Raw genomic sequence first — 4,354 nt, 5'->3', positions numbered from 1 at the left:
ATATATATATATATAAGTATATATTATGTTCTGAGTTTAGATATACATCAGAACATAATATATACATTATGGATATATTTTCTCAAACTTTCTTCACACTGAGTTGATGGCAGTGAACTCTTCTGCAATGAATTGATGGTGGTGAGCTTATCTGTAATCCTCCACCAGCATCACTCCATTGATTCCATTCTCTCCCATCTTCTTGAGCATGTTACCTTTCATTTTATGGCCCTCTTTCAAATCTCGTCTCTTGGCTCACTCCATCTTCAACTTTTTAACCATCTCCACCTCTGTTGAAACTCACAAATGTCACTCCCTCCTCTGTGTCACTTCTGCAACTTTCACTGATCCCTGCTGCAACTCCTCTCTTCTATCCCCTTATTTCTCCCCCACACACACACACCTTTCACACTCGTCTTTCCTGCACCCATCACTAACTGCTCGTATCCACCTCTATGAACCTCTCCATGCCACTCACAGTTGTCCACTGCCCCACCACCCCACCAAAGATGAGCATTCCCTTCTTGGCAGAGGATCTGCATTTCACAACACTAAAACTCACCTGTGACAATTTTGAGATCAAACGGTTTTGTTCTGCCATTTTTTTAATAGCATCAAACAATCTGATGCCACATAAAAAAAGCACCCAACACATTTTGTAATGTGGTTGGCTTTAAGAAGGGCATCCAGCTGTAGAAGCCATGTCAAAACAATTGGAGCCTGGTGCAGCTCTCTGGCTTAACAGCTCCTGTCAAATCATCCAACCAATGCCAGTATGGAAAACAAATGTTAAATGATGATGATGATGAATCTTGATTACTTCACAGATTTGGACAGTCCAGCCCTGGTCAGTTCAGTACCCTGGACATGTTCAAGGTTTGATACCTTGCACTGGGCTACTCTTAATGTCCGGAGATACAAAATTATGGATCTGTGAAATCAATTCCAATATATATTTTCAGTGCAGGTGGCACGTAAAAAACACCTTTTTGAGCGTGGCTGTTGCCAGTACCGTGTGACTGGCCCTCGTGCTGGTGGCACATAAAAGCACCAACTACATGCTCGGAGTGGTTGGCGTTAGGAAGAGTATCCAGCTGTAGAAACTCTGCCAAATCAGATTGGAGCCTGGTGCAGCCTTCTGGCTTGCCAGTCCTCAGTCAAATCATCCAACCAATGTTAGCATGGAAAGCGGACGTTAAACGATGATGATTATGTTGGTTTGTAGCCATTTTTCATTTGTGTTCAGTTTTAATGTCCTGTCATAGCTGTGAGGTTAAGAAATTCACTTCCTAAATACATGGTCTTGAGTTCCACCACACTTTGTGGCAACATTGGACAAATGTCTTCTACTATAACTCGAAACCGATCAAAACCTTGTGAGTGGATTTGGTAGGTGGAAACTGAAAGAAGCTTAGTGTGTGTGTGAGCATATGCCTTACATTTGTGGCACTTTGTCTTCATGTCTTCGTTTGAGCGTCCTCCCTTTCTAATATTCTGTGATGTTTCTCTGTGTTCGGCCATGAATATTACCTTGGTTGGAAACAAGGGTTTGTGACAGAGAAGGCATCCAGTCATAGAAAGTCTACCTTGGTAAACTGTCTCATTCATGCAAGCTTGGAAAAGTGGACATTGAAATTGTGCCAAAATATACACCAACTACCCACAGGTAGAAGTTACTACCCTGCTGACAACCACTGCTGTGCATTTTAACTTTTTTTCATTTCAGTCATTAAACTGTGGCCATGCTGGGGCACTACCTTGAAGAATCATAGTCGAATTAATTAACCCAAGTGTTTTTTTTGTTTTTTGAAGCTTGGTACTTTGTGTTGGTCTCTTTTGCTGAACTGCTAAGTTGTAGAGACATAAATCACTAACATCAGTTTGTCAAGTAGTGGATGGATACAAAGACAACACACACACATACATACATACATGACAGGCTTCACTCAGTTTCCATCTATCAAATTCACTCACAAGGCTCAGCTAAACCTGAGGCTATGGTAGAAGACACTTGCCCAAAGTGTCACGCTGTGGGACTAAACCTGGAACTATGGAGTTGTGAAAATTTTTACAGCTGTTTCAATGGGATAGTTGCTGTATAATTTAAAAGCTTGTTTCTTATGTCACTGTTGTTCAGTTTCTTTGCAAAAGAAAGATGTTTTGCTGTAAAAGAATTCTCATTGATTAAATAAAAATTACTCTGTATTTTTGTTCTTAATATTATATTTAATCTTTTAATATTTATAAACAGAACAGTTTCAACATCATGGTGTGTCATCAGTATAAACTAATCAGAGGTACATTAATCACATTACATTTGTCAAAACTGCAAAAAGAAGGAAGTGGAAACTGACAGAGACAGGTAACGTTATTTGATAAAAAATTAATATAGTTCATAGCTTGTTTTGAATCAGATAAATTTTTAATTAATTTGATGACGATTCAGATTAAATTTTTAACAATTTCAATACATCTTTTTGCTAACATTGGTCAACAGGTCATTCTGTATGCACATTTGAGTATGTATGTGTGTCTGCCTGTCTAGTGCAATAATATAAAATAGATATGTGACCAGAATTAGTTAGAACCAGAAACTTGAATGAATGAATTCGGTTCTATTTTCATAGCAGAGTAATATAAAGAGTCATTCAAGTCAAAGTTAGAAAATTAACTGGGGGAATAAAGATACATTTTGTATTGGTTAATTGTAGAGATGAAGCATTAGCAGGAGGGGGGGGGGGAATACTAAAAGAAACCCCTTTTACTTTTGTTTCAGTTTTTAGAATGACCATAATTACTATTTCTGCAATTAGTATTCTGAAGAGCTGACATAATGAGACGATTTGTCTTCAAAATTTTACTTGCTTCAACACATGTGTACAAGCTCACACAAACCATTCAAGCGAAAATATATGAACAAGAAGACAAAGCATAAGTTGTTTTGTTTTGTTGTTTTTCCTGTTTCTTTTCATTATTGAAAAGAATAGACATTTTGATGTAATATATTATTCCTTCCAGTTCACTATATTCTCATTAGGGTTCTGGAGTGGCAGGTATGGATGGGGTGCCTTTCATTATTTAGTTACATCCTTTTGGACCCAGATCAAATCTTGCCAAAAGCCAGCTTTGTCGTTTGTCCTCCTGGAATCAAAAATTACATTAAGACCCCCTACACAACGCCTCCAAAAGCTAATGGCTTCATACCTTGGTTAAAAGTTTTAAAAAACATTACTATTAGCAATGGCCTCGTTCTTCTAATGCTGTGCTGAAGACTATTTTGAATTTGTTTATGCCACCACAGCATCGACGGCAATTAGTTGATTCCCCTTAATGATTAAACAGCTGTCAGACCTCATTAGTTTTTAAAAATATATAAGTTAAATATAAGAAATAGATATTTAGAGTGAGAGACATCAGCTGCATCAATCAGACTAACAACATCAATATTTCGATTCTGTATTTCTGAGAAGAGAAATTTAAATATTACGTATTTTATATTAGTCAGGCTGGTGTCCTCATCTTTATTGCTGTTTTCACTAAATTTTGGCTCTTGTATGCTCCAGCATTTTCCAAGGCAAAACACAGAGAAAGCAATAATCAAGATGAGGGCACTCATCCAACTAAAATAGAATATGTAATACCAATATTGGTCTCCCCTCCACCACATTGTTAATGTTATACTTTGTTCTTTCATCATCATCATCAAAATTTAGCTAGCATTCACTCTTGACAATCTCATCTATTTCATCCAAGACATTTAATCTCTAACCAGAATTTTGTAGTTTAGCTTGTTTTCTCGTTACAATATGAAAAAATGTATTGCATGTGAATAATGTTGACTTAAAATTTCAAATTAAAAAGACATTTCTAAGACAAGACGTGTTTTATGTATAAAGGTATGAGTGTTTGTATGTTTTGTCATCCAATAACATGAATATAATCAATGCATATTTGTATAAGAAGTGTTATATTTAATGTACGAATTAGTCTAAAATCCAGAATATGAAGAAAAAAAATCTTTTGTTGTAGACTTCAGATACATATACACAAGCATACATACATATATATACATATATATATATATATATATATATATATATACACATACATATATGCATACATACATACATATATATACATACACATATATACACATGCATATACATACATATATATATATACATACATATATACATACATATATACATAAATATACATACATATATATATATACATACACATACATGTGTATATATACATATATACATACATATATATATACATTCATACATATATATATACACATATATATATATATACATACACATACATATATACATAAATATATACATAT

General features: G+C 35.1%; 1 long non-coding RNA gene across 1 annotated transcript in view; it reads left to right on the top strand.

The window, feature by feature from the left end:
• The first annotated feature begins 55 nt into the window (after window positions 1-55).
• Window positions 56-4,354, top strand: part of LOC106875950 (uncharacterized) — a 10,957-nt gene continuing 6,658 nt past the window's right edge. The window contains exon 1 of the long non-coding RNA XR_001410180.2: window positions 56-2,362. This is a non-coding gene — a long non-coding RNA (uncharacterized LOC106875950). The remainder of the gene's footprint in view (window positions 2,363-4,354) is intronic.

The sequence above is a fragment of the Octopus bimaculoides genome, chromosome 23 (assembly GCF_001194135.2).
Source record: "Octopus bimaculoides isolate UCB-OBI-ISO-001 chromosome 23, ASM119413v2, whole genome shotgun sequence".
NCBI classification, from domain to species: domain Eukaryota; kingdom Metazoa; phylum Mollusca; class Cephalopoda; order Octopoda; family Octopodidae; genus Octopus; species Octopus bimaculoides.
This window is presented reverse-complemented; position numbering and strand designations above follow the sequence as displayed.